This window comes from Mustela erminea, chromosome 3 (assembly GCF_009829155.1).
Source record: "Mustela erminea isolate mMusErm1 chromosome 3, mMusErm1.Pri, whole genome shotgun sequence".
Classification (NCBI taxonomy): domain Eukaryota; kingdom Metazoa; phylum Chordata; class Mammalia; order Carnivora; family Mustelidae; genus Mustela; species Mustela erminea.
Genome location: NC_045616.1, coordinates 90,020,835 through 90,034,160, shown reverse-complemented (window position 1 = coordinate 90,034,160; position 13,326 = coordinate 90,020,835).

The following is a 13,326-nucleotide window of genomic DNA, read 5'->3' as shown; positions in this document are numbered from 1 at the left end:
TTCTCTAGACATCCCTATTCTCGGAGTTTCTGGCTTCTCAAAGCCTCTTTCCTTTTTAAACCTAAATCTGCTAAATGCATCTTCTCTAAATTGACCATTCAACCATTCTTCCAAACAAACAACCAATCACTTTTAAGAGAAGCTGCCAAATTAGCTTTAGAGTCTGGCAGAGTCCTCTTCCCCAGAGAGAGGACCTGTCGGTGGTGAAGAAATGGGAGAAACATCACGAAGGCAGGGAATTCCAGAGGCAGCTCATTTGGTGTGGTATAAAGAACATGGCCTCACGTTAGAGCTAACTCTAGGTCCTAGCTCAGTGACCCTACTGGGTTAAACAGTGCACCCCCCAAAATTTGTGTCTGCATAGAACCTCAAAGTGGACTTTATTTGGAAATACGGTTTTTGCAGATAGAGTTGGAATGAGGTCATAACTGGATGTGGGTGGGCCATAGTGAGGACTTAGAAGAAGAGGAGTGGCCCACGGAGACACAGAGAAGGAAGAAGGGCCTGTGAAGAAAGAGGCAGAGACTGAGATGAAACGCTTCAAACAAGGCAGGCTGAGGATTGCCAGGAGCCACCAGAAGACAGCAAGAGGCAAGGAAAGCTTCTTTCTTCGAGCCTTCAGAGTCAGCATGGCCCTACCCACACTCGGTTTTGGATTTAGCATCAAGTACCATGAGAGAACAAACCTCTGTTGTGTTAAGCCACTAAGTTGGTGGTAATTTGTTGTGGCAGCCCAAGACCCCTGACAGAGTCACTCTTCAGCTAAGGAAATGTGAATTCGTTCTTTAGCCTCTCTAGGCCTCGGTTTCTTTATCTAGGCCAGAGTTTAGGCCTATCTATTTGCTAAGTTTTATAGTTCACTCTATTTCCTCATATTTAAATGGGAATAATATAAATTACTTTTTTGAATAGAGAATTAGCATCTGCATGTGTGGAACCCTTAGTACATCGCAAGCTTTTACGGGCATCTCTCTAAATATTTGACACCTATTTTTGTATCTTGCCTTGATCTGAAAAGAAATTGAGAGGGCATAACAAATTCTTGCCATAAAGCATGACAGCCTTGCACAGAACTTGAGGCTAAGCTTCCTGTTATCCAATGCAAAAAGGGAAACATGACATTTTTGTGTGCCTAACAGAACCACAAGACAAATAATCCCACTTTTACCCTGGCAAACTTAGGGAAGGTATTACCAGGCCAACTTATACACTCCCATAGGCTCAGAGTTTCTCTTTATGTGGTCCCAGATTTGACTTAGCCTTGTATGTTATTAAATATCTTGTGCTGCATACAAGGCTGACCATAGCAGAGATAAGGAAAGACCCCATTTCTGCCCAGGAAGAACGTCTGACACGTTAGTAGGATAGTAAATGGAGGGCATTCATAAAAGCCTATAAGAAACTGACATAAAGCAGAATAGGATTGTGTCCTCAGCCCTTTCAAGGTTAAAAGGATGATGGATAAATCAATAACATTCCGAAACAACATAATCCCATGTCTTAACTTGCAGCCAGGGGACACATTTCTCACCAAGTAGTGGCTACTCCAGTCGTCTTACCTCCTGCCCTAACACCGTGTCATTCGAAGGATAAGGGGCTTCATTTTCCTGAAAAATCTACTGTGAGAGTTACCATTTCCAAGATGATCAAAGTCTGGGAATTGAAGCAGGAAACAGTCTGATGAGTGGTCAGAACACTGGTGGATAAAAACAGACAAGATCCTTGCTCTGATGGAAGTTATACCATAACAAGAGACAGACACCAGTGGTTCATCAACAAATGGAAGGGTGAACATGGTCTGTGCTATGAAAGCAAATAATACAGAGAACTTTTCAATTGGGATGTCCAAGGAGTTTGCCATGAAGAAGTGATGATTGAGCAGAGTTCCAAAGAGTGAATGAAATTTAGCCAGGAAAGTAGGGCGAAAAGAATGTTCCAGATAGAGTGTACAGCATGTACAAAAGCCCTGAGATGGGCAGAGCTTGACTAGTAGGAGGGCCTGAATAGAACCCAATGCCAGTGCTTTGGAATGACCACGACAAATCTTGGAGGGAGGATGAGGCTGCTGAGTTAGAGGCCAACAAAACCATGAAGACCTTCTCAACCATGTGAAGGTTTGCATGTATCCCCACAGCAACAAGAAGCCATGAGTGGGTTCAGAAGTTTGCTACACAGCGATATGGTCTACAGACCAGCAGCATGGGCATCCCTAAGGAACATGTTAGGAAAAAAAATCTCAGATCCACGCCCCCATCCCTGAAACAAAATCTGTTTCCCGGGTGATTGGTATGTATATTGAAGTTTGAGAAGCACTGGCTTAGAACATTTTCAGGTAGGGTAGGAATTGTCAAGTGTGAAACATCAGCTCAAAACACTTACATTATCGAGTATGTGTGCATGCGTGTGAGTATCAGGGAGGGATGATAGTAAATCCCATCCGCGAAATCCGGTTAATGGCAGCACATGTCATTATGTCATTCTGTGAACACTTTCCTTGAGAGCAATCACTCCATTTTTTACTACATTGGGGCTCCTGCATGCCCCTGAGACAGTGCTCAGTATGTTTGGTCCACTCCGTAGTCAGTGCATGGTTTAATGAAGTCTCTTTCCATGGGGGCATGTCTGAGACACTCAGACACAGTGCCTGGATGGGGCTAGCTCCTCCTTGTGCAGGACGTCTCTGATGAGTCAGGCTCCTTTCTACTCTGAGTTGAGACGTGGCCTGAGACTCCCCACACAGTCCTCCAGTGTATACCAATTGATCTGATTAGACACACAGCATTAAATCAACTTGCCACCCCTCATTTCTTTGAGCAAGGCATAAAGACAATTTCAGTAACAATCAATATTTCTTTTTTTTTTTTTAAGATTTTATTTATTTATTTATTTGACGCACACAAACACACAGAGAGAGTATAAGCAGGGGGAGATGGAGAAGCAGAAAGCCTGATGTGGGGCTCTATCCTAGGAACTGGGATTGTGATCTGAGCTGAAGGCAGACACTTAACTGAATGAGCCACCCAGAGGCCCCAACAATCAACATTTCTGAAGGTTCAGATGTATTTGCCCAGGATTGCCAGCCTGACTGCTGACAATACTTTTCCAGGAGCAGCGAGAATCACACCCCCATGGAATTTGGCCACAAGAGGCAGTGATGGTCACACAGCAGGCTCCCCAATCAAAAGAGGGAAAATAGAGACCAGCTCCGAAGGCTTGCTTTTCACCGAAGCACCAGGGGCCCGGGGAAGGAACAGCAGAGACTTCTCTGAGAAATTATTTGTTCCGTTGAATCCTCAGAGCTGCCTCCGGGTCTGCAGAGAAGGATGACTGGAAGCGGTTCAGAAAGACAATTTTAGCAGCTGGACAAGTTCAGCTACCACTGGCTTGGACAGAGATGGATAAGCTGTCAAACACCACAGAATTAATCCTGACTGTCTGAGCCAAGCAAGGTTCCCAGGCTCACCAGTAGCCAGTTTCGGTTTTCCTTCAGTTGTTTCTAAAAGAGCGGATGAGTCTTTCCCTTCTCCAACACGTGTATAGAGGTGAATGACAAAACTGTGTTTGCCACCGTCTGTGCCAGATCCAATACCTGGTCATTCCTTTCAAGAGCAAGCATTTTCTATGGAATCTCAGATACTTGACTATAATCAAATGAAATTGGTTACATGTTTGAATGAATCAGCCTCATTATCTTAGAATTATAGAGACTTGTCCCAAGTTAGCATTAGATGTACCCAGTTGGTAGATTCAAAAAGACCACTGGACACTTTTGTATTTGAGTTTCCTTTAAGGGAGAGGGACAAGCGAGAAACTCAGTCCTACACACAGCTCCAGTCCTAAACACGCTTGCCACATAATGAAGGGACATTTTATTTTTCCATATGACATCAGCAGATGCATATCCATGGAAGACTCTTAATACACAGAGATAGGGAATGACATCCAACAGCCAAACAAAAGGGTTTGGGATGGGAGAAAGAACAAACAAGACATAGTGAACAATCCAGAACATAACCGAGTTTAGCAGTAAGTGCAATATTGCTTACGGAGGCTGCAGGCTCACAGGAAGAGGGAGGTTTGAGATGAATGCTTAGAATGGAAAAGAAAAAAAAATAAATTGAACAGTTGAGCAAGTCATCCAGTAGATACCTATGTAGCGTCATTGCATGTGTATGGAGAGTCTTAGCTAACACTGTGCACCCTGCATCTAGATCAGTCTTTTCAAGGAGACAGTTGAAAGTGGGTTGGATTGACACATCTTGAAAGAATGATCAAACAGGTAAACACTTCTTCCCAAACACTAGAATTCGCAAGTAACTGCTTTCTCCTCCATGTTCAGAAAGGTTTACTCTGGAACACGAAAAGGTAGCAACTCATTCCAGGTTTCATATCTGAGCACTATAACTTCTGTATTCCCCTGGGAATTATTCTACTGTAGTGTTATTTTATTACTTGGTTCAGTTTTATGCATGACATGAAAACCTAACTTTGAGCCACCAAATTCCATGATGCTGATTCGGTGTATTTTATACATCAGTTAACTCCTCTGGGGAAAGTACTATTGAGATATATTTTCGTGGGAGAGAGCTGTGATTTTGTTAATATACACAAAGCCCACTGCTGAATAAAATTCATGTATCTGATTATGTTTATTATATATCCTTGGCATGAGAGTAAGTCTCTTTACCCAATGAGGAACATGTGAATCTATTTGTTTGCTCGTTTCTTTGTTTACTGAAATAGTGACTTCCTTATGGTATTTCTATTTTTAGTTTTTTAAGGAATCTTCATACTGTTTTCCATAGTAGCTGTACCAATTTGCATTCCCACCAACAGTACACAAGGGTTCCTTTTTCTCTACATCCTCTCCAAAGCTTGTTATTTCTTATCATTTTGATTCTAGTCATTCTGACAGGTGTGAGATAATACCTCATAATTTTTATTTACATTTCCTGATGATTGGTGTTGTTGAACATCGTTTCATGTGTCTTTTGGCCCTGTGTATTTTTTCTTTGTGAAAATATCTATTTGGGTCTTCTGCCCATTTTTAAATTTGATTGTTTGTTATTTTGGTGTTGAGGTGTGTAAGTCATTTATATATTTTGGGTATTAACTGCTTATCAGATCTATCCTTTGCAAATATCTTCTCCCATTCACTAGGTTGCCTTTTCATTTTGTTGACTGTTTCCTTTCCTGTGCAAAAGCTTTCTATTTTGATGTAGTCCCAATCATTTATTTTTGCTTTTGTTTCCCTTGCCAGAGGAGACATATCCAGAAAAATGTTGCTGTGGCCAATATCAGGGAAATTGCTGCCTGGGCTCTACTGTAGGATCCTTATGGTTTCAGGTCTCACCTTCAGGTCTTTAATGCATTTTGAATTTGTCTTTCTGTATGATGTGAGAAAGTAGTCCAGTTTCATTCTTTTGCATGTAGCTAGACAGTTTTCCCAGCACCATTTATTGCAGAGACTGTCTTTTCCCCCCATACAATCCTAGGTATGTACCCAAAGAATATGAAAACTAACTCAAAAAGATACGTGCACCCTATGGTTATTGCAGCTTTGTTTATAATAGCCAAGATATGGAAGCAACCTAAGTGTCCACTGATAGATGGAATGGATAAGAAAGATGTAAGATACACATGTGCACACGTGCACGCACACACACCAGAATATTATGCAGCCTTGAAAAGGATGAGATCTTGCCATTTGTAAGAGCATGGATAGACCTACATGGTATTATGCTAGGTGAAATAAGTCAGACTGAGAAAGACAAATACTGTATGATTTCATTCATATGTGGAATCTAAAAAACAAAGGGATAAACACACAAAAAGCAGAATCAGACTTTACATACAGAGAACAGATTCACGGTTGCTAGAGGAAAGAAGAAGGGGCCAAATGAGTAAAGGAGAGTGGGAAGTACAGGCCTCCAGGTATGGAATGATTCCGTCACAAGAATAAAGGCACAGCATAGGGAATATAGTCAATGATACTATAATAGCATCGTTTGGTGACAGATGGTAGCTGTGTTTATAACTAGCATAACATGATGTATGGATAAGTTGCATCACTACATTGTACACCTGAAAATAATGTAATGTTGTTTGGCAATTAAACAAAAAAAAAGAAAAATTAGCAACTTTCCATTTTTTTCTAGATTTATTAAGATATTATTGACATATAACATTGTGTGACTTTAAGTTGTACAATGTGTCGATTTGATAGACTAATGTATTGTGAAGTGATTATCACAGTAGGGCTAGATAATCTCCATCACCTTATATAATTACCAGTTGGTTTTTGTATTGGGCAAGAGAACAGGGGACCTTTGGCTGTGTCTTGCACAGGTGGGGAAGTGGGGTGCTCACTCACGCGATCTCTTTTTCTCCCACAAGGGAAATCATAGTCTGAGAAAATCTCTCTTGACCCTGAGCTGTGCTGCTCTGGGGAAGGAGTGATGTGGGAAAAGTCTCTAATGTGTCCAAAGTCATATATATATTTTTTTGCTCCAGTGGAGTTTTGAACTTCTCCACTAGAAACCTGGACTTCTCTAATGGCTTTCTTCTCTGTGAGTGATTGCCTAAGACAGTGTTTTCCAGGGGCTCCTGGACCATGTCCGAGCAGGGCTGGGGCTAGTTCATGAGCCATTGGGGGGTTCACTCTCAGACTGAGGTTCATGTGTATATTACCTGATGCCTCGGTGGGCAAGTGTGTCCTCCTGGGACACTTGATGTCTGGTTGATGCCACACCTCTCACAATGACACTTTTGTCTGTGGATGGATTCCAGTTTGTTGTTGTTGAGTGGGGGCTATGGCAAGAGATGTCTTATTCAGTAATGCAGACATAACCTGTCAGCTTATTTAGAAAATTGGTCAAACAAGTTGTAATTTCCAACAGTGGCATCTGGATGAGGTATGGAATTTAAATTAATTGTGTGAAATTTATCAATGCAATGGTTTTAATGAGGGAGAGGATGTATAAAGGAGCCTTCATTTTATTCAGGTCACTCTCTTGAAATGGAGATCTAAAGCCAGAGTGACATGTTGTATATTTTAAGCAGTGGATATAATCCATGAAGTAATATTCTGCTCAATTCTGATCAGTATAGAAAAAATGCATTTAGATCTGGTATCCTCTTCTTAACAAAAGTAAATATTCATGGGAAAGTGACCAGGGTGGCAAAATATTTGGAAACTGCATCATGTGAAGAAAAACAGAGGGTCATTAGCCTAATTTTAACCCTGGGAGAAAGACTTCACAAAAGTGTCTTTGAAGGACTAGAAAATTATTTTGTGGAAGCAAATTCATTCTATGGTGTTTTAGGAGGGCGGAAGCCATAAAGAAGTAAGCCCAATGATAGGATTTTCCAGTTATTAAGACTGCCCAGTGTTTGAATCAAGAGCGGCAGAAGGAGAACAAGATGAGACATCTTGTTCAGCAAGACAGTAGCAAGAACCATCTGAGACAAAAAAGAAAAAAGGGAACCGGGTCAAAGAGAGAGATACTGAGTTCTTTCTCAAGTTTCAAAATCTCTAGGTCGAAGGAATCAGAACCTGGAAAGCTTACTTTTAAAATAATAATAATAATAGACTTTATTTTTAAGAATATGTTTAATTGAACCCAAGAGTTGAAAAGATGGTACAGGGTTCCCATATACCCCATACCCAGTTTCCTCTATTATACTGTACAATATTATAGGTAATATATATTGTTATGATAATATATGTTGTTAAAAAATAATATGTGTTGTTAATAACATAATTTATATATGACATAAAAATATATACTATAAAAAATACATATATTTTAATATGAAAATATTTTATATATTACATATATAAAAATATATACATATATGATATTATTGTAGCTTACATGGTATTCTGGTTGCAATTAATGAACCAATATTGGTATGATATTATTAACTAATTGAAAGTCCATACTTTTTCAGAATTCCTTAGCTTTACTTAATGCCTTTCCAGGATCCCATCTAGGAAACCACACTACTTTATGTGTTGTATCTCCTGCAGCTCCTCTTGACTGTGGAAGTTTCTCATGTTTTCCTTGTTTCAGATGACCTTGACTATTTTGAACAATAGTGGTCAAGTATTTTGTAGAATTCCCCTCAAATAAGATTTATCTGATGTTTTTATTATACTTAGACTAAGATTATCAGTTTGAGAGAGAGAAAGTTCCACTTTCTTTTTTTAAGGTTTTATTTATTCACTTGAGAGAGAGAGAGAGAGAGTATGAGTGGAACAGGAAAACAGGGAGAGAGAGAAACAGGCGCCCCGTCGAAGAGAAAGCCCAACATAGGACTCAGTCCCAAGACCCCGAGATCATGACCTGAGCCACAGGCAGATGCTTAACCATCTGAGTCACCCAGGCACCCCTAAAGTTCCACTTTCAATGCACCCTATCATTGAACACTGCATCAAAAACTGATGATACTGTCTTTTTCCACAGTATATTTTTTCCTGTTTTGTCGAAGATTATTTGCCCATAGAGTTGAGGTCCATATCTGGGCTCTCTACTCTGTTCCACTGTTCTATGTGTCTGTTTTTATGCCAGTACCATGCTGTCTTGGTGATCACAGCTTTGTAGTAAAGCTTGAACTCAGGTAATGTGATGCCCCCAGTTTTATTTTTGTTTTTCAACATTTCCTTAACAATTCGGGGTCTCTTCTGATTCCATGCAAATTTTTTGGATTATTTGTTCCAGCTCTTTGAAAAATACTGGTGGAATTTTGATCGGAATGGCATTAAAAGTATAGATTGCTCTAGGCAGTATAGACATTTTAACAATGTTTATTCTTTTGATCCAAGAGCATGGAATGGTCTTCCATCTTTTTGTGTCTTCTTCAGTTTCTTTCATGAGTGTTCTGTAGTTCCTCGAGTACAGTTCCCTTACCTCTTTGGTTACATTTATTTCCAGGTATCTTATGGTTCTTGGTGCTATAGTAAATGGAATCGATTCTCTAATTTCCCTTTCTGTATTTTCATTGTTAGTGTATAAGAAAGCCACTGATTTCAGTACATTGACTTTGTATCCTGCCACGTTGCTGAATTGCTGTATGAGTTCTAGTAGTTTGGGGGTGGAGTCTTTTGGGTTTTCCATATAAAGAATCGTGTCATCTGCGAAGAGAGAGTTTGACTTCTTCATTGCCAATTTGGATACATTTTATTTCTCTTTGTTGTCTGATTGCTATTGCTATTACTTCTAATACTATGTTGAACAAGAATGGTGAGAATGGGCATCCTTGTCATGTTCCTGATCTCAACGGGAAGACTGCAAGCTTTTCCCCATTGAGGATGATATTTGCTCTGGGTCTTCCATAGATAGATTTTATGAAGTTCAGGAATGTTCCCTCTATCCCTATACTTTGAAGTGTTTTAATCAGGAATGGATGCTGGATTTTGTCAAATGCTTTTTCTGCATCAATTGAGAGGACCATGTGGTTCTTCTCTCTTCTCTTATTAAATTGTTCTATCACATTGACTGATTTGCGAATGTTGAACCATCCTTGTAGCCCAGGGATGAATCCCACCTGGTCATGGTGGATAATCTTTTTAATGTGCTGTTGGATCCTGTTTGCTAGGATCTTGTTGAGAATTATAGCATCCATATTCATCAGTGACATTGGTCTGAAATTCTCCTTTTTGGTAGGGTCTTTGCCTGGTTTGGGGATCAGGGTAATGCTGGCTTCACAGGAAGAGTCTGGAAGTTTTCCTTCTGCTTCAATTTTTTGAAACAGCTTCAGGAGAATAGGTGTTATTTCTTCTTTGAAAGTTTGGTAGAATTCCCCAGGGAATCCATCAGGTCCTGGGCTTTTGTTTTTTGATCACTGCTTCAATCTTGTTACCAGATATTGGTCTATTCAAGTTGTCAATTTCTTCCTGGTTCAATTTTGGGAGTTTATAGTTTTCCAGGAATGCATCCATTTCATCTAGGTTGCTTAGCTTATGGGCATATAACTGTTGATAATAACTTCTGATGATTGTTTCTACATCCTTGGTATTAGTTGTGATCTCTCCCTTTTCATTCATAATTTTATGAATTTGGGCTTTCTCGCTTTTCTTTTGGATTAGTGTGGCCAATAGTTTATCGATATTATTGATTCTTTCAAAAAACCAGCTTCTAGTTTCATTGATATTTTCTTCTGTATCTCTGGTTTCTACCTCATTGATCTCTGCTCTAATCTTGATTATTTCCCTTCTTATGTGTGGAGTTGGTTTGATTTGTCGTTGACTCACCAGTTCTTTAAGGTGTAGAGACAGCTGATGTATTCTGGATTTTTCAATTTTTTTGAGGGAGGCTTAGATGGCTATGTATTTCGCCCTTAGGACCGCCTTTGCTGTATCCCATAGGTTTTGGACTGAAGTGTCTTCATTCTCATTGGTTTCTATGAATTGTTTTAGTTCTTCTTTGATATCCTGGTTGATCCAAGCATTCTTAAGCAAGGTGGTCTTTAGCTTCCAGGTATTTGAGTTCCTTCCGAACTTTTCCTTGTGACTGAGCTCCAGTTTCATAGCATTGTGATCTGAGAATATGCAGGGAATAATCTCAGTCTTTTGGTATCAGTTGAGTTTTGATTTGTTGCCCAGTATGTGGTCTATTCTTGAGAAGGTTCAAGACAGGAAACAACATGTGTTGGAGAGGATGTGGAGAAAGGGGAAACCTCTTACACTGTTGGTGGGAATGCAAGTTGGTGCAGCCACTTTGGAGAAGAGTGTGGAGGTTCCTCAAGAAATTAAAAATAGAGCTTCCCTATGACCCTGCAATTGCACTACTGGGTATTTACCCCAAAGATACAGATGTAGTGAAAAGAAGGGCCATCTGTACCCCAATGTTTATAGCAGCAATGGCCATGGCCACCAAACTGTGGAAAGAACAAAGATGCCATTCAATGGACGAATGGATAAGGAAGATGTGGTCCATATGCACTATGGAGTACTATGCTTCCATCAGAAAGGATGAATACCCAACTTTTGTAGCAACATGAATGGGACTGGAAGAGATTATGCTGAGTGAAATAACTTAAGCAGAGAGAGTCAATTATCATATGGTTTCACTTATTTGTGGAGCTAACAAATAGCATGGAGGACAAGGGGAGATGGAGAGGAGAAGGGAGTTGAGGGAAATTGGAAGGGTAGGTGAACCATGAGAGACTATGGACTCTGAAAAACAATCTGAGGGTTTTGGAAGGGACAGCGGGTGGGAGGTTGGGGGAACCAGGTGGTGGGTATTAGGGAGGGCACGGATTGCATGGAGCACTGGGTGTGGTGCAAAAACAATGAATACTGTTACTCTGAAAAGAAATAAAAAATTAAAAATGCAACATGGGGGCTCAAGTGGGTAGGAGAAGAATAAATGAAACAAGATGGGATTGGGAGGGAGACAAACCATAAGTGACTCTTAATCTCACAAAACAAACTGAGGGTTGCTGGGGGGAGGGGGTTTGGGAGAAGGGGGTGGGATTATGGACATTGGGGAGGGTATGTGCTTTGGTGAGTGCTGTGAAGTGTGTAAACCTGGTGATTCACAGACCTGTACCCCTGGGGATAAAAATATATGTTTATAAAAAATTAAAAATTAAAAAAAAAATTAAAAAAAATTAAAAAAAAACTAATGATACACTGTGTGTTGGCTAACTGAACATAATTTTTTTTAAATGGATATATATAATCAACATAGTTAAACAATTGTAGATGTTTATCTCAATCACTTGACTGAAATACTGTTTGTCAGGTTTTCCTCTGTAAAGTTACTCTCTTCTCCCTTTTCCTTGCCATACACTTTGGGGGGAAAGTCACTATATGAAGCCCACACTTAAGGAGTGGGAATTTATGTTCTCCCCTCTTGAGAGCAGAGTGTCTACATCAAGCAAGGGAAATTTGCTCCTTTCCATCAATTATTTATTTACTCAGTCATTTATTTATATTATCAGGTATTTATGGGTATTTATTTATGGATATAAACTTTGGATTATAATCCTGTACTATTCTATTTATTTTGTTGCTCAAATTGTTCTGTTTTGGATCACCAGGAGCTCTTTAAGTTGGTTCCTGTGTTCTTCTGACAATATCCCCATCGTTGTAATGTTTTGTTCTGTTTGGTTTTTAATTTTTTTAAAAAGATTTTATTTATTTATTTGACAGAGAGAGAGATCACAAGTAGTCAGAGATGCAGGCAGAGAGAGAGAAGGAAGCAGGCTCCCTGCTAAGCAGAGAGCCTGATGCGGGGATCGATCCCAGGACCCTGCGATCATGAACTGAGCCAAAAGCAGAGGCTTAACCCACTGAGCCACTCAAGTACCCCTGTTTTTTAATTTTTTGACCACTTTCTTATTTTCATAGCAAGATACTCCAGGGACACCTTGTGAATTTACTTCCCAAATAGTAGAATCAGCCATTTCTCCAAAGAGTCTGATCTCTTTTCATGGAGAATGGTATTGCAGACCAAGATCTGGGTGTTGTCACTTCTTGGCCATCTCAGCCAACAGAGCAAGGAAATATATGTGGGTGTACTAAACCATGTGTATACATTTATCTATAAATATTTATATAGCCATCTGGATGTGTATTAATACTCCGTACATACTGATGTCTTCTGCTCTGATTACCATAAAGATGAGTCCAGCCTCCCTGCTTCTTGCTTATTTGTAATCATCATTGAAGAGTGTGAAGCCTGGTAACCACTGTCCACCATCCGTTTAGTTAACTTTTCATTTCCAGTACTTGAATTGTTCTTAGGCACCCCATAAGAGCAATTTTGTCTTCTGGTGTATGGTGTTTATGTGTATTCCATTTGCCCTCAGTCTTACAGATTCTGGTTACAGACTCCAAAGTTACATACTTTTCCCTCTCTCCCCCTTCAAGGAAGTAGTTTCATCTTCTTTTGATCCAGTTAGATTCTCTTGTTGCAATCTGGATTTTTTTCCTGGGATCCCTTGCCTTCTTAATTCAAAAATATGCCTATGTGAAGATTTACCCTTTATACTGTAAAGTTCTTTGGGCTTTGAAACTAAAGTCATATACCCACTATTACAGTATCTTCAAGAATACTCCCCCTGCCTTGAAGACTTGCTGTGTTTCACCTGTTTGACCCTCTATCCCTCCCACCAAAACTCAGGCTACCATATTTATAGTTTGTCTTTTTTTTTTTTAAGATATATTTATTTATTTTAGAAATGAAACAGAGAGAGAAGAGTGCAAGCAAGTATGAGTGAGGGGAGGGCTAGAGAGAGAGAGAATGATTCAGTAGATCGCCACCAATTGGGGTGTCCCATGCAGAGCTTGATCCCAAGACCCTGAGATCGTGACCT